The following is an 18,862-nucleotide window of genomic DNA, read 5'->3' as shown; positions in this document are numbered from 1 at the left end:
ACTATAGTACATTGTCAACCCCAGAACCATCTCTGCCACCTGTCTTGGCTTCTCAAGTTGTGCAAACATCAGCTTTCTGTAATTTTCAGAGATTCTTGTTTTCACTTCTCAGCAGTTGTACATTGCACTTATTTGCTAAGCATGTTTCAGAGGAAGGTGAAATGCAACACTAAATGTAAAAATTAAAACTCAGGTAGAGTTTTCAGTGAAAAAAAAAATCTACAGAAATATTAAAACACCCTAAATTCCTGTTGGTTCCATCAGGAGTCTCATATTGAAGACAAAAAGCTTGATTTTCTAGAGATAAAGTTCAAGATTGAAAAATAAAAAGTTAGCAGCACAGAAAGTGGCTTGCAAAATTTCTTTGGCTTGCCATTCCTGAGAAACAGTAAGAATTTAGAGACAATAGAACAGGAGATGGAACAAAGATAAATTTATTCCTGTTCCATTCTGTGATTGTAATATTGCCCAAGATATCATTACAAATCAAGTTCAATTTATCTGCAAGAAATCATAGATTCATAGAATAGTTAGGGTTAGAAAGGACCTTAAGATCATCTAGATCAAACCCCTCTGACATGGGCAGGGACACCTCACACTAAACCAGATCACCCAAGGCCTCGTCCAACCTGGCCCCGAACACTGCCAGGGATGGAGCATTCACAACCTCCCTGGGCAACCTATTCCAGTGCCTCACCACCCTAACAGGAAAGAGTTTCCTCTTTATATCCAATCTAAACTTCCCCTGTTTAAGTTTTAACCCATTACCCCTTGTCCTATCACTACAGTCCCTAATGAAGAGTCCCTCCCCAGCATCCCTATAGGCCCCCTTCAGATACTGGAAGGCTGCTATGAGGTCTCCATGCAGCCTTCTCTTCTCCAGGCTGAACAGCCCCAGCTTTCTCAGCCTGTCTTCATTGGGGAGGTGCTCCAGTCCCCTGATCATCCTCATGGCCCTCCTCTGGACTTGTTCCAACAGTTCCATGTCCTTTTTATGTTGAGGACGCCAGAACTGCACACAATACTCCAAGTGAGGTCTCACGAGAGCAGAGCAGAGGGGCAGGATCACCTCCTTCAACCTGCTGGTCACGCTCCCTTTGATGCAGCCCAGGATACGGTCGGCTTTCTGGGCTGTGAGCACACAGTGCCAGCTCATGTTCATTTTCTCATTGACCAACACCCCCAAGTCCTTCTCTGCAGGGCTGCTCTGAATCTCTTCTCTGCCCAACCTGTAGCTGTGCCTGGGATTGCTCCAACCCAGGTGTAGGACCTTGCACTTGGCATGGTTAAACTTCATGAGGTTGGCATCAGCAATATGCATACAGAGAAATAAGCAGTGCAATAAGTTACTCTTTGGCTGGATAACAACATTTCAGTATCAGTATTTTGAAGATTTTTCACAAAATGTGTTCTTATATGATTTGGAACAGTGTTTGATGACCTACAACAAAACATGAATGGGCAAAGAAATTTTACTTGCCAAATTTAATCTGCCCAGGAACTCTTGTTCACTCTACTCCTTCATGTAGATAATAACCTTTATAGTCACTTAGAAGGGCATACAGGATGAAACTTACACCATCAGAGAAAATTTGCCAGATGAAATGATAAGGAGGTTGGACGAAATATTAATTCTGAGGGCAGTGCTTTTTTTTCAGATAAATTGCTTTTTAGTAGATGGAAGGAAGTGTTCAGAAGCCTACTTTATTCCAATGAGAGAATTCATTTCCTCAAAAGTTTATTTTCCTTCTGTCAACAAAATACAATTTTAAGCTTCTTACTTCCTTCAGCAGACAAAATATGTTCCAGTCCAGTCAGCCAAATGTTGCTGTCACCTTACCATCAGAAATAGAACAAAAAGAATATTATTTTCTTAGTAAAATCGACACATTAAATTTTGGATAATAAAAAGAGAAACATTTTTAGCAGTCACCTTGAAATTCAGCAAACTTTTCGCAGCTGTTTGACATGCAAACGTGTTGACAGTTATATAAAAATCAGAGGTAGTTTAATAGGAAAGACAGTGAGAAAACAGAAAGACTGGAAAGACTTTTTGGTGGTTTGTGGCTGACCTGTTTGAGGAGGCTGCAGTACTTCATTCAGGATTTTTCAGGCTTAGTAATTGTCCTGAAAGTACATGTGTCATTTTCTGTTGCCCATCTAATATGGCTTTTGGGAGAAATTACTGCGTTGAAGAATGATCAGAAGATTATTTCAAATTAGTTTGCTACTGAAAATGACTTTTCAGGTAAGACAAAATTTCTAGAGAAATCTCTGTTTTAACTTTTTCTTTTTTTTTTTTTTTTCCTCTCACTTTGTCAGAAAGTTTAGAGATTATTTGCCAGGAAAAAAAAAAAAAGCCCCACACAAGTTATCAGATTTTAAAAGCTATTTAGGTTCTCTATGCTCATTGTTATTAGTAAGAACTAGAAACTTAAAACTCTTCAAAATATCTTACCTATGGTACTTCAAAATAGATACCTTATCTCTCATGGAAATAAAGTTGTTAGGCACACAGCTGGTGAAGGTGAATACTTCGATTGATTTTCTTTCAGAAACCTGTGACTAATCAGGAATTTCACACTGAGATAGTGATAGAAAAAGTAGGTATCCTGGCTTGAAGGTTTTAATGCAGTGAAGTTTTGATGCTTCTTCAATCTTTCCATGGATCTTGAAACATCTTCTGAGAAATTCAGGGGACACATTTGAGTTGAAAGCTTCATATTGTACTTACCTCGTTCACATTGGAATTCTGAGAAGTGGGAAGACAGCTAATGGTGCCTAATGATGTGTAAACTTTTCTGAATTGTGTTAAAACCATGGCAGAAAGTTGTTTTCAAGATAAAGTTAATTACTGGGTGATAGCTCAAGTCTGCAGTTCTACCCTGACACATCTATCACAGAGTTCTGTTCATTCTGTTCTGTTTCAAAAGAGCGAAAATAATTATTTTCCTGGAAACTAGCACGCTCCATTGAGATTCAGCTTTTGAATTGTGTAATTCTGTCACAAAGCTTCCTTTTTTCTGCAGTTTGGTACAAGGTGTATGTTTCCATTGTAAGGGACACAAAAGGATCCTTCAAGTATTTGCTTACAGGGATATTTTCTGTTTTTTTTTTTCTCTCTTCTTTTTTCTCCTTTTAAATAGACTGAACAATAAAGTTCTGTCTTTTTAGTTTTTCTTAAGGAAAAGGGATTAATGATGAAACGAAAATATATACATTCTACTTTCTCCAAGCACAGTAGATGTCAGTCAGCAGGAGAGAGCTCTCTGAGCGTTGTACAAGGCCTCTCTAAATACCAGTTTCTCCTTAAAATCCTGTCAGTCAAAAGGGTTACCTGTTTCTTGCTTTTCTTATTTTCTTAGGATCATGCTGCAGGACTTCAGTAGCTGTATATTGGCTTCTCCTTTTTGATTTTTCACAGCTTCCCAATATGGGTATCAACATACACGTAGAAATTCATCTATAATCAAAAGCACATTCTGTCTAACTTTTTGTTCAGCAGATGTACATGAAATCCAAAGGAGGTGGTGGTTTCCATGCTTGGGTGATGATTTTTCTACTATTTAATATGAGGCTTACTAAAGTGTTGTATTTCTTCATTTTCACCAACTGGAGTCTATTCTGCCAAACATTTTTTCTATTAGTACCACTAAAAGGTCCTTTTAAGTTGCTACAACTCAGGATAGCAAGAGTTCAGACAAAAACTCTGAGGTTTTGTGTGTTTGTATTAAATTTGTCTTCACAATTTAACAGAAGAGAAAAGAAACTGCAGTGCGTTATAATTTCCTGCCTCTTCTGTTTCTCCTAGTTTCTGACAAATTCCAGTAACTTGACAGCAGAGTAATATGAGACAGGATTCAAGTTAACTTCTAAAGGCTGTTGTACTTCCTACATAAGTTTATTGTCTTAAAGCTTGTAATGAATTTATATTTGATTTATATAATAAATGAAAATATCTTTAACATTTTAAAGTACCTTTTTATCACTTCTGTGTTGCAGAAAAAAATTATCCAAAACTTCCCTTCTAAATATTGCCTAGTCTCGATACTTTGTTGCTTCTACTTGGTTTCTGCAGGCCTTTAGGCATGCAAATAGCTGTCACAGAGAAAATTTGCTGGTTCTTGTAGAATCAGGCCATGACTCCATGGGCTCCTTTTCAAGCTTTCCATGAGCAGGCATGCTTTGCTGTGCTGATCCTGCCTAGGGGTACTGGCAAATATAGCACTGCAAACATTCATATGTATGACAAACAGAATGCCAAGGCAAAATGAGGACAAAGCGATTGTGCAAGCAGCTTTAACTGAGGTGAAAGCAATTTTGCAAGGTCAAATGATTTCTCTAGCATCTTAGTACCATGATTCAACATTACCAATAATAATTGGCAATCATAGAACTCAGACAGTGCCAGGCTAAGAACCAAATATGGACCTGATAAGACTATCCATCATAAAGAGGGACATTTGTGAAATGTGAATTATTCACTCTTATCTACTATTTATTATCTCTTTATGTCTTCATCTATTCTATTTCATCACCTCACAAAGCATAATTGTATGACTGTAATTTTCAGAAGAAATATGCAAAATTTATTTAATCAGAAGTAAACAACAGTAGTTTTGTCCTTAGGATTTCAGCTCTTAAAGACCACCAGCAGAGATAAAATTAAAAAGGCTTCAGAAATTGCAGCTTACTTTTACATTGTTTCATTTTTCTAGATTGTGAGTGACTGTTGAAGGACAAAGGAGGAGAGGGAAGGTGGAGGGAAAAGAGAAGTGACTTTCATGTAGTATATATATGTATTAAAGTTTGAACTGGGACTTCTGCTACAGCAGGCTTTTATAAAGCTGCCTTTACTGTCTAGGTGGCCACAACTCAGTTTTTATGGGGTTCTCAGTAGAGCTGAGAGGTTGCCAACTTTTCAACATTTTGGAAATGGTTTTAGTCAATAAAAGAGACTGATCAAGGCAAAAATATTTTCTAGGAGGTCACCAGCTCTGATAAATTTTTGTTAGCTTTTTTGTACATTGATAAATGCTTTGAAAATGTCAGAATTTTCTTGATAATTCTTTAAAAAAGGAAACTAAGTTGCCACAACAAGAACTGGATTATAGATATTTCTGCTGGTCACAGAAGAGATATAGTAAAAAAATGTAGAAAGAAGATTCTTTTGATTGATCAGGTATTATTTCAGAAGATATGGTTTACATTATTATTTATGTTATGATTATGTTACATTATGGTTTCTGATTTTGAGATTTTGTCTTTATGGTTATTATTTCTGAATTTATGACTAATATTCTGATTTCTTTTTACAACAGGAGCAGTTTTTCAACTTAATTGAGGTTACTGTCTTAAATATCAGAATCTAACATTGGCAGATAATTTACCAGTACACCAGAGCTATATTTTTTTAATTGCAAAATATTAAAAGTGTCTTGTATTGGAAATTTTCTTCTGGTAACATATAATAAACTGCTTATCATTCAAGCAGTGTATTTTTTTTAAAGGTAATATAAACTTTTGATAACCTGATGAATTTTGCATCATGGAACAGAATCATGGGATAATCTGTGGTGGAAAGCATCAGTGAAAGTTGGCCAGTCCAGCCTCATTACTGAAGCAGGGTCCTGAACTTGCTCAGTTTTGCTCTGGACATGACCAAGAATGGAAACTCAGTAGCCCCTCTGACAAGGAGCTTTTCCCTCTTCACTAAAATGGAATGAAGGTACATGACAAAGAAACCTGGACTGGTAGATTGGAGACTAAAACCACACATAGAAATTATCCTGACAGTGAGCTACATGACCACAAATTAAATGAGAAAAATGTCATGTTATGGTTAAAAACTAAAAATTAAAACGTAATTTTTTATTCAAAAAAGTTTATTCTCAAGGGAAAATAAAATATTCCCTAAAAATACAATTTTAAAAGAAAGCAGTGTACTATTGCAGATTTGGAAAACTACAAGCTCTTGTTTTCTCTAACAAGGTATAGGAGGAAAGTCAGCCTTTCAGACTATGAGTTAAGGTTCTTTTTCCCCCCAAATTGTCACATCAAATAATTTCAGCAGATGTGAAGTCTACGAAGTCTACCTAACAGTCTAAATCATCTGACTGCAGATTTCTTAGAAATAAGAAAAGGTGGCAAATCAATACCATAAACAGTTTTATAATACCCAATAATACAAGGACTTCATGTTGCATTGAGAATATATGTAGCGTTGACATCTACAATACGATTTGGGAACATGTAATGCAATTTCAAGATACCTTTGTGAAGTTGATTTGACAATAGAAAGTGACTTTAAGTTGCATTGATCCAAACTAAAAGTTCCCTGAAAATTGCATCTAAACAAGGAGGAGCTTATTCAAACTACACAAAGCTTTACCAACAGTTTATATGGAAAATGCAAGTCAGTCTTTTTTGATTCCTGCACCCAATGTTATGCATGTTTCCATTTGCTGGGCCCACCTTAGTACCAGAGGCTGCATGTAATCTGTGCAAACTATCACAACACAGTGTTTTAAACGGATTTCTTACAGCTCTAAATGCTGTATTTGATGAAAAAGGATGTTTAGATAAATTGCCCTCCTGGAATTGACTTTCCTTGGTTTGCTCTGTTTGATGGCTGAGATCTTCCACTGGCATAAACTATTACTGGCAGGTGGTTTTGAGGTACTAGTTCAAAAAAACTAGGTGCTTGGCACTATAGAGTCATAGAATCACAGACTGATACAATGGTTTGCGTAGGAAGGGACATTAAAACCGTCCAGTTCCAACCCACCTATCATGGACAGGGGCACCTTCCACTGGACCAGGTTGTGCAAAGCCCTGTCTAATCTGGCCTTGAACACTGCCAGGGATGGGGCAGCCACAGCTTCTCCGGGCAGCCTGTACCAGTGTCTCACCACTCTCACAGTAAAGAGTTTCTTCCTAATGTCTAATCTAAATCTACCTTATACTATGAAGGATTTCAAACTGGTGTTCAATTTGATGCAGAGTTTAAAACACACCAAATTTGTACACTAGGGTGCTTGGCAGTCTGCAGTGAGACTACAGTATGGATTTGCCAGTTCTTCAAAACACATATGAAAATTAAATTTTATTTAAACAGGAAAGTGTCAGTTTTCACAGAAGTGGGAAGGTACTCTCAAATATGGTACAGTTAAAATTCTGCATAAATCTTTGAAGTTTATCCAGTTTTGTCAGAAAAAGGTCCAACAAACCTGACTAAAAAAAATCAGTTCTGAGTAAATAATAGTAGGCTTTAACACTTCTTTCCTTTTTTTAGGATAATGCAAACTGAAACCGAATCACACATTAGCAACAATTATGTTGCTTTCAAGTGTGTGAAATAACAGATGCATCTGGGGTAATCACGTTTCACAACTATGCTGCATTTCCTTGGGAGAATGATGGATCCTTGCCAATTTCAATGATACTGTTCAAGTGGTAAGTGATAAAAAGGATTATATTCTTTCAACCAAAACAATCTCACAGCCCAAATCTGTACGGTCAAGACAGTCAGTAAAAAAGATGGTGTTTCAATTTTTTTTTAAATTTTTTGGTAAGGAGTCACACATTCATATTGCACCAAACTATGGCAGATATTTTTAATTTTTATTTTTCACTTCTGTTTCTGAAATGATAAAAAGTAGAAGGAAAAGCAGCTAAGGAGAACACAACCATAGCACAGTTACAAAATTTATTTCAGTGGCAAACAAAAAAAAAAAAAGTCATATCTTTAGTATATGAAAAGATAAGATCCACTTGTAAGGATAGGAGCTTAGTCTAAACCTGTATAGATGAAAGCGCCTTTCCAATTTTAGTAAGTAAACAAATAGATCCACAAGAAAAGTCTATGGTACCACAAAGCAGTTTAATTCCTAGCTCTTAGGCTCCCTGAAGTTATTTAATGACCTGATTGAGATTCCTAGATTCCCTAGGCATTTAGGGGCAATTGTTCATTTAGAGTTTTATTCTAACACTCAATTCTGAGAATGACTGTGGGCTCCCTAACAAACACATAATTTTGACGACACAGATAGATTGTAAGTAAATCTTTCCCAAGATTTAGGCATGCTTTACAGAACTGAAGACAGCTGTATAGATGTAAGATTATTCAGGCTGGAATGGATCTCGGAATACCATCTGTTTCTCCCTCCTCTTCAATGCAGGACCAGTTTTGAAGATGCATCCAACTCTGAGATTAGATGAGGTTGCTTAGGGCCTTTTCCAGATGAATTTTTGACTTGTTGAAGGATGAAAATTCCACAACTTCTCTGTTTCCATATATTTTTGGAATTTAAAGACATATTCATTCATCTATGAGACAGAACCACAAATAGAAAAAGAAATACAATTACTAAAGTAATCACTATATCACATGGCAGGCTCAGGTTCAGTTCTGTCCTCCATTGAAAGGATGTCTTAGTTACCACCATCTATGGAATATTATATTGTGCTGGAGATAATGGAGGCAGGGTGGTAGGAGAACACAAACTCTAGCAACTACTTTGTTTCAAACATGTCCATTGCAGCTGTTCCGTTTTATGTGGATAAGTAAATGGCAGGAAACAGAAAATGGAGATAGATAACAGCCTTTCTTTTTCTCATAGTAGGTAAGATGCAACTTTGTGTAGGAAAATAAACTTATTCTTAAAAGTTATATGTTTGTATAAGGATAGTTGTAATTAAGGTTCTTTATACTGTATGTATTTCTTAAGAGACAATTTTTTTCAAGCAGTTGGATCAGCTCTGAGAGGAAGAGCTAAAAGGCAGCTGTGATACGAGAACTAGGTTTCATTTTAAATGGCAAGGACTGAATTTGACTCAGCATTTTTTACTGCTGAACTTGGGTGAAAGGTACTTTGCTTCAGGAAAGGTAATATCTCTTTTATTTGGCTGAGCTCACAGTTGTGCTTTAAGACTACCAAATAGGTTCTTCAGGAAAGAAAAGTGAATATATGGCTAGCTTATGCCTGGCTATAGGCTGTAGAGGTAAGCTAGATCATAACTGCTGAACAATCATAAAATTAAAGTGGTTTAGACTAAGATTCATTTCACAGATGCCTGGAAAAAGAGCTGGGCTTCTTTGTATAAAATTGCATGGGTATCACTCAGGCATTAGCTGAATTTTTCAACAGTTATACAAGGTGCTCTCAGTCCAACCAAAAATAAGCAAGACTTCTCTTTTGATGCTGAATAAAAGATTAAAGACACTCTTAGAATACGCCATTTTGAAAATAACGAGGCAATATTAGCTACAGATATGCAGGTACATTTGTCACTGGTTTGGTGTCTACTTGCATCATCAAACTGCTAAAAGGATACTCAGAAGCTTCAGTGGAGAAATTTTGTCTAGGCATCAAAAGGAAACTAGCTGGGTGGTCTTACTATTCCTGTGTGGAAAATAACTTTCCATAAAGAGGTCTGTATTTATCAGAAGAAAAGTCTTAATGGACTTTGAAGTTAGATTAATTCATAGTTGAAATAAGGTTCAATTATTCTTTTTTTTTTAACAACAGGGATAATGAGCAACTGAAATAACCTCTAGGAATGCCAGATTTTCAGTCTTTTGAGGTCTTTAAATCAAGATTGGATAATTGTTATTTAAAGTATGTAATTAATCACATGGAAGTTACAGATTTCACAAAGAATTTACAGCACTTGGCTGATTCTGTAAATAAGGAAAGTCTATATAAATGGATTTAGCCTCTTTTGTTTTGAAAGAAACAGTTCTGTTCCTCTAACTGATTTCTTTGGACCAGACTTCACCAAAAAACATGGAGAAACATGTGTCTCTAGTCCACACTTTTGGTTGACCCAAATAATAGCACTGAAGAGTGAAGATATCAAAGTAAGAGAAGGTGAGGTGAATTAACAAAGCAAAGAGCTAACAGTTTAGAGACTGAACTATGCAAATGGGTTTTCAAATTATCTCTATGATTAAAAATCACTTTCCCCTATAGAAATGCCTTGTGTTACTATATTACTATGGGCCCACTGAGCCTTCTTCTCCCGCAGTTCTTTTATCTTACTTGAGCTTAAATGATTTCTAACCTGGTAACTATTTTTTTCATTTTATTTTCTAATGATGTCATTTGCTATTAATTACATGATCTTAGGCCAAAAGCTAATCACTGAAACAGTGACTAGTCAAAAGTGTAACTAGCTTATCATTGATGGTAGTACCAGGAATGAAACACAGGTTTAGTCATTCCCAAATTAGGTTCCTACCAAAGCCCAAAGCTGTGGGCATAAGTGAAAGTACTCTTTATTACGTCCTATGGATTCATAAGATTAAAAAAAAAAAATAAAAAAATTGAAAACTAAATATTAGCTATCAATCTTCTACTTAACAAAAATGCTAAGTTTAACTCTGTGAAGTAGTCAGCATTTTAAAATGCATTAAAAATATGAAGGAATAGACATAATTCATGAGGGCATCTAATGTCATAGTAGCTAGTGATTCAAAATTGTAATCAGAATATTCACCTACAGGAATTGACAAATAAGTCACAAATAACTTACTTATCACTCTAGCATTATAATGTTTCCTCAAACACTTTCATCTTTAATAAAATTGTAATCTTCAAAGAACCAAAGTACAGTTTATAAAAATTAGGCCTATATAATTCATACAATTCCTATAATAGTTTTGTAAAATTTTTAACTTACATAATTCTGAGCAGGAAATGCAGCAGCATTACTTGACCTGAGATATTTAAAAGATGGTAAGCATACTTCATATAATTCTATTCCTTTAGAAAGCTGCAACTAAAATGATTAGAGATTGTTTCAAGTATGTGAAAAAGTAAGACATGAGGTGCTTTGCCAAGCAATGTTACAAATTTTTGAAGACGATTAGAAAGTCCACAAAGTGATTTCAGTTAGTAATTGGCGACTTTTCTGCTCCTTCAATGACTAATAATTGCTGCTGTCCATAAACTCACTGTCCAAGATATATTTTGCTACTTCCCCTGCCTTCATGGAAGCATCTTGTAGTACTGTATTTGTACACAGTTCTAATTTCCTTCAATTAAAGGCATTTTTATCATTTTACTACTGATAATTATACCTATATGGAAGCTTTTACTTTTACATAGTTACTTGAACGTTATTATAACATGCATAATAAATTAATGAATCATGAAATTAGAGTAACAAAAAGAGTTATTTCTGCTGTAGCAATTAATTTAAAACTCAATTGCATTGTTTGTTATCTCATCACCTGTGATGTCTTAACACAGTCTTAAAAAGCAGGAGAAATGTGTTTCCATACTGTAGCAGATCATTTACAATCCATGCTGTATGCAACATTTAAAAATTACCTCAAAGTGTCCCAGTCCAAATGAAAAATTATTACTAAACTATAACTAAAATCAATGTATTCCATTGATTTACATATCAGTGGCCACAAAGCACCTTGGTAATGTACAGGTGCATGTCTCATTCTTAGTTACTTTGAAGATTTTAATAAATGCCTGCCTAACTCTGTAAAGCTCAGTCTGTAAATGGCATGGGGAAAATGCATTACCTTCACCATGTTAAAGATCAGGTATTACAAGCCAGGGAGAGTGGCAGTATTTCTTATCAAATCATAGAATTATAGAACAGTTAGGGTTGGAAAAGACCTTAAGATCATCTAGATCCAACCCCCTGCCATGGGCAGGGACACCTCACACTAAACCATGTCACCCAAGGCTCTGTCCAACCTGGCCTTGAACACTGCCAGGGATGAAGCATTCACAGCCTCCCTGGGCAACCCATTTCAGTGCCTCATCACCCTCACACTAAAGAACTTCTTCCTTATATCCAATCTAAACTTCTGCTGTTTAACCCGTTACCCCTTGTCCTGTCACTACAGTCCCTAATGAAGAGTCCCTCCCCAGCATCCTTATAGGCCCCCTTCAGATACTGGAAGGCTGCTATGAGGTCTCCACGCAGCCTTCTCTTCTCCAGGCTGAACAGCCCCAGCTTTCTCAGCCTATCTTCATACGGGAGGTGCTCCAGTCCCCTGATCATCCTCATGGCCCTCCTCTGGACTTGTTCCAACAGTTCCATGTCCTGACACCAGAACTGCACACAATACTCCAGGTGAGGTCTCACGTGAGCAGAGTAGAGGAGCCGGATCACTTCCTTTGACCTGCTGGTCACTCTCCTTTTGATGCAGCCCAGGATGTGGTTGGTTTTCTGGGCTGCAAGCGCACACTGCTGGCTCATGTTAAGTTTCTCATCTTATCTCTTACCTATCATTATCTACTTATCTTTAATGTTGGGTAAGATGAAGCAGCAGTGACAAGGGTGATCCCTCACTGTTAATCTCTGCCTTGACCTTTAGGGGAGAAAATCCTGGCTTTTATTTTTTCTAAAATACAAGTTTTCATATTTAGAGGTTTGGGTGATACACTGAAGTTGCACACAACCCCAAAGACCGTGATACTAAATTAAACGTTTTAGCCATTTCTTTGGCATTTAGAAGGTGCAGAAGAACACAGCTTTTTGTTTTTTTTCGTTACATTTTTTACTTCATAAGTCGTATTTAAGAAAAAGGGACCACTTTGCCTATATTAATTTACTCCAGATCATATGTTATTTAACTTTCAAGCCCATATACAGAGTAGATTTTAAAAAAATTGATTGTCATCTGTATGTGGCTTAATTTAGATTTTTCTGACAACACATTCTGGAAGGGCTGGATTCTGGATAAAGTCGTATTTGTTTCAGAATGGATGAAGTAGCTTATGCCTTTCTTTGTTTATAAAATACATACATAGGAGCTATGTGGACAATTATTAGGGGAAAGAAGGCACTCAGGATATTGAAATATATTTATCTAAGCTGCATGTTACAGAAGATGAACATAAACTAACAACAGATCCCACATTTTCCATTAAAAGTAGAATAGAATAGCAGCAAGAAATGCAGCATCTTCTTTGTGAGCAATACCAGTAACACTGACACCAGCTAGAATGGCTCCCACATGCTTTTGCCCAATCCCAGTTCACACAACAGAAATTTACAGATTGCAACAGTCTGGCAGCATTTTCCAGAAATATGTGCCTACTCATGCTACTTACAAATGATCCAGTCGTTGGAGTACTTATGTCATCACTTTGCATACAGAATAGAAATGAGAACAGTTTTCTGGCCACAGACTGAGCAACAGAGATAACTAGAGGAGAATGGGTCCTTATCTGACAGATTTTCTTGTTAGTCTGTTTATTCTTTCTAGGGAAATCATGCTTGAACAAAAAGGGAGGTTGAATTTTGCGCTGCAAGAAATGGGTTAAGAAAAGCAACTACCTGTATACACAGATGCATTTCTGTTACAATGAGGAGGACTAAAGAGAGAAAATCAGCAACCCCAAAAAAGTGCCAAGCCTGTTACAGAGAATACTCAGTGTAATCTGTCTGTAAGAGAGATCCTGTGTTAAGAAGGTGAAGTAGAGGTGCAATTATTAGAAGAGAAAATAAATAACATGCAATGAATTAAATTATAAATGAGCTGAAGAGGTAATGAAGTTTGAGTTTTACAGTGAAATGAAATTAAAATGCTCCTTCTGTAAGCATTTGAACAATGACTGTACAAGCAAGGCATCAGGGAGTCCTAGTCCTATTAAATCTAATCACCACAGTGTCTGTTTCTACATACACAATGACTTTGCACACAGGAAAATAAATTAAAGCACATTGCAGGGTTTCATGCTTTTCTCTAGACAACATGATGGGACAAATTCTGCCCTTCCAAAAAGCACACACAGCCACAACTTCCGATACAGTCATAACACAAACCGATTTAGGTATAACTGAAGACATGGGGAGCAGAAGGGTGCGATCATCTTCATCTACTTTTCATGCTTCTTGTGTGAATTTTAACAAGTCACTTCAAGTTTCTGTGTGATGATTGTATATTTATTCCTTGCTGGTAATACACTCTTCTCTCTGATAAGAGAAAAAAAGACATTTTTTTAGACTGTTAAAAGTGAAAAGGAAAAATTTAATACCTTAATAGAATCATCTCAATTATCATCACAATGGTTGCTTTAATGTCATAATACACATGAAAACTGCATGACAGGTCATAATTTTTTCCTAAATACTTTACTTTCTCATCTCTGTTTTAAGTTCCAAGTTACTTTCCCAAACTGATAATGAAAAAAGAGAAGGAAAGGCATCATCTAAACCCAAATGGACCACTCTGACAGATGATAATTGAAGCAGGTGTGATATTAGAGAGAAGAAAACCATAAGGAGAAAGAAAATAGAAAGAGGAGAGCTAAAGAGAATGGAGAGTTCAATGAAGCTGCATTTTTCAAATCTTCATAATTTTTCACAGTGGACACTTGTGGGACAAGGCCAAGTCTCTGATCTTGGGCATATGAACTGATGAAAATTTGAAAAGTAGTTTTAATACTTTTCTGGCATCTCTCAGCCATGAATCTCTCTGATTTTAACTTCTCCTGTATGAACGTGTTGGTTCCCAGAGACAATGTACACCTATATCTAGTGTGACCTTAATCCTGCATGCACTTAGGCACCAGCTCCATTGAACCTGATGTAAGCACATTTCATGGGTGCTTCGTTATACTCTCTGTAAATATCAGAGAAGAATTTTCCTAAGCTGTCAGGTATATTAGCTGTTTTACTATTTTTATTTTTGTTCCTATTCCCAAGCACAAGGAACACTGTCACATGAAAATGGGATCCTGTATTTTCTGTACAGAATGAATGTACTGATTTGGTATTACAAATCCTATATTCCTTCAAAGGTGATATTTTGTTTATCCTTTTCTTGGAGCATTTCTCTTTTGCTACCAGTGCCGACTGGGTTGTATACAAAAAGTGGGTCTAGAGAAGACATCAACAGAATAATTGCATATCAATTTTCCCCACAGAAACTATTAAACCTAATATTGCATGGAAGGGGAAAGATCATTTATCTGAAATATGCTTCTACCAAAATAACTATTATGAATAAAATCAATCTGGTGTGATGATCACAAGTGTAGCTGTGAATCTCTTCACAATGGTAGATTTAGGTTAGATATAAGGAAGAAATTCTTTACTGTGGGGGCAGTGAGGCACTGCAACAGGTTGCCCAGAGAAGCTCCATCCCTGACAGTGTTCAAGGCCAGGTAAGACAGGGTCTTGAGCAACCTGGTCTAGTGGAACGTGTCCCTGTCCATGGTAGGGGAGTTGGAACTAGATGAACTTAATGTCCTTCACAACCGTAACCATTCTGTGATTCTATTATAGTTCCATTTAAATCAGAGAATATGCTCCAGAGAATATACCACTGACATTTTTTGTTGCTGGAATTAGTCTCATCTTTGGCTTTACATGGGTCTTCAAAGTGGTTTGGATCATAAGAACCTAAGAATAAAATTATAGTTAACTTGGAATTCAGTCTCCCAAAGAGAAATTTCATGGAAATGGATCACTTTAAAAACATGTGGATTTTGTAGGGGTAAAGCGATGTTATAGTGGTGGGATCCAGTTGCAGAAGAAATGTAAATTGATAGTGTGTATGAAAAGGGTATGTCTGGATCAGTTTGTGAACACCATTTGAACTTATTAAAGAAAGATAACAGTAAACATATCTGATAACTTTCTTTGATATAATAAGACCATGTTATACAAGGGAAATGAAGTAGATGTAATCTATCTTCAGTAAAGCATTTGATGTGACAATCATTGTTTAAAAGAGAAAAGATAGGTACTAGTACCATGACCGGTATGGAACATAAAGGACAGGCTAAAGCAGAGAGAGCAGGTGATTGTGATGAAAGCAAAAGAAACTGGTTACTAGTGAAACATGAGCTTGTCTAACATTTACGGTTTTGAACAGCTTGAAAAGTAGCAATGCAAAATGGAAATTATAGAGATTCATAGGGATTTAGGAGGATTCCTCTCATGAGGAAAAAAAGGAAGAAAGAAAAAGTAGGAAGAAACTAATAATAATAATAACAAAATAACAGCAGCAACAACAACAAATAATAGCAATAGTAGTAATAAAAATAATAATAATGATGATAATAATAAAGTCCATGAAAGTCATTTCAGGTTTTTGTATTCTGTTTTAAAGTAAAAAAGGAAAAGGATTTATGAATGAATAGAATTTCAGTCATAAATTTACTATTTTCATTTGCAAATAGCAATGGAAGAGCTCTGTCAAGTAGTTAAGAGCAAAGGAGGTGTATTTCACCTAACTGTAACCATGTACAGACCAGTGGAGAGGGATCAGCACCCCAGAGGAGGATTCATACACCTTAAAATATATGTCCAAGATATATGGGAAATACTATGCAGTTTCTGCAGAGAGGGATTGATGGCTCAGGATATGCCACATCCTCCTTGTGGCTTCCATCAAGATCTGCCCAGGGGAGGATGTGGAGGAAAACAGGCACTCTGGAAAGGATGAGCTATGAGCAAAGACTGAGTTGGTTACGATTGCTAAGAGTAAGGGCATCAAGATCAGGGGAGGAAGGTACTTACACTTTACTGGTTTTCTGTTAAGAGGCTGCTGAAACAAGGAAGGGAGCAATCTTAAGAAGGTTGGAAATTGCAATGAAAAAAAAATAAAAATCACCAATTTTCTGTCAGAAATGAAGTATTGATTCCAATACTGCTATTCTTGTGACTCTGGAGGCCACTTTTATGTTATTATTGAACTTTGATCTCTAAATCCTTTTCAAGATAAAAGCAGGAACATTGGCTCTGATTGACTCTCAAGTTCTTAAAAGTCCCTACAAAACATCAGTATCTCCATGCAATAGCCTAGGAAAGATAAGAAACAGATTTCACATCTGAACAGCCATTCGAAAAGATGCTGTTATTTCATAAGGACCACACAGAGAGGCTGGAAAGAAGTGTTAGTAGGACTCTACCTAGACTGAAATGTCAGAAAGTGTCCCACTATATAGCAGGATGAGACTAGAGAAGACACAAGAGCATGCCAGTATATTTGCAAAGTTTTGTAACATTTGTATTTTTTTCTTTAGAGTAAATGAATGACAGACTAAAATACTTTTTAAAGCTTTATTCCTTAATTTCCTGCCGTATTTCTCCAGGAGGTGTAAATCACAGTATCACCTTGTAGATGAGCTCTGTGGAATTCTATTTTAAGACGAATTCCCAGAGAGTACTTACTGGGTCAGTTTGTAACCTAGATATTGTTCATAAATAATACATCACCAGAGTGATGGATCATAACTGTGGTTTTCTTTAATTCATTTCCCACTTGTGTGAATGTTATTGGGACATCTTTGTGATGCCCTGTAACCGCAGTGCTGGGTTCATGGAAGATCTCTGCACTGGCTGTGAAAACTGCATAGCTTTTGGTAACAAATCTTGTGAGAAATAAGGATACCTCTCCTCTCCCTGAAGTGTAGAAACCATGCAATGCACAGATCAGTAAGATCAGGGTGCGTGTCAGTGTTTTGGATATGCAAAGTTAATTCAATTTGCTGCCAGCAGCAGGCGTGACTGTGGTGATCCCGGTCCCTGTACAGAGCTACTTACAAGTGTCAGCACCTCTGTGTGAGGCCAGAGCTGGACTCGGAGCTGCAGAGACAGTAACTGATGGGGGGTCAATGCAGATCAGGGCATTCTCATCCCAGGTGGCGTAATGAGTCATATCCAAAAATAAGATTTAAATGCTTGATTCAGTTCAGCTTTCCTGTTAAGTGACATAAAATCCGAAGAGAATTTAACTTGCATGTGTGAGTCTGATTATATTAAAGGTGCTAATGCACTGCTAATCATCTTGCCAACAGCTACACCCAATTACCATTCAGGGAAGCATGTCACTCAGGGGTATCGGACTAGCTGACCTTTGAAGGTCCTTTCCAACCCAAATTATTCTATGATGCTATGATTCCCTTAACAGTAGGATTATTCTGTTGAGTTGTTTACTATTGACTACTTTCTACATCCATACTCTTTAAACAGGAAGCAGATATGGATGTAAACCTATTAGAATTGTTCCATACATGTAAGACACCAATTCTTAGCTTGTGTAGTCCTGAATATTTCCAGCCACCTCCGTAAATCTGCAGAATAAACTCATCTGAAAAACTTGCTGAGTGGTTTAAATTTGCTGGGGTGGAATCTGTGTACTTCTAGTTTAAGTACTTCATCATTAAATCCCTTCTGGTCAGACTTTTTGAAAGAGTCTGTCACTTACTGGCTGGTCATGTTTTTAAGAAGGGCCCAGCTGCTCCCAAAGGAGATGTTAATGTGCCCTTGAATTTGTTTGACTCGAGATGAATCTCCACCTCCCTGACTATTCAGTTTTCACTGCATTTTTTAATAGATTCCATAGTGATGCTATTTGCAGAATCCACTTAATGAATATATTCAAGTAGCATTTTCATTTCACTTCATATTTTCATTTGTTTCCATTTCAATCTTACTTAGATCTTTTTCTTTAGACTACTTATATTTAATGTGATTGCAACAATAAAATAGCTTTGCTTTTGAAAATGTAAATTATATATGAAACCCATGTAGATCAATATCTTAAAAATACACATTTTAATAGAAGGAAACTGAATGTTGAATGTTAATGATAGGTGATGCACAGTGAATTATAGATCCATGTGAAGTAAAACTGAACGGATTATTTTCCTTTTCCTTATTTTTGTTAAAAATGCAGTTTGCTTAATAGAAATAGTACTTCGACTGCATATTTGCAGGTGATACCTTTTGCCCTAATTGCATGTATAAGGAATTTTAAAGACTGCTAAATAAAGACTTTTAATCCCTTCATTCTTTTCCTAATGACTGAGAAGAAATATGTCTCTCCATTGAATGTTTCTAAAAATTTAATCGGAAGTATTTTAGCTATCTTGAA

Source organism: Pezoporus occidentalis, unplaced genomic scaffold (assembly GCF_034315485.1).
Source record: "Pezoporus occidentalis ecotype Australia unplaced genomic scaffold, CSIRO_AGI_Poc_V1 ctg85, whole genome shotgun sequence".
Lineage (NCBI taxonomy): Eukaryota > Metazoa > Chordata > Aves > Psittaciformes > Psittacidae > Pezoporus > Pezoporus occidentalis.
The sequence above is the reverse complement of the archived record's forward strand: the minus strand, read 5'-3'. Positions refer to the sequence as shown.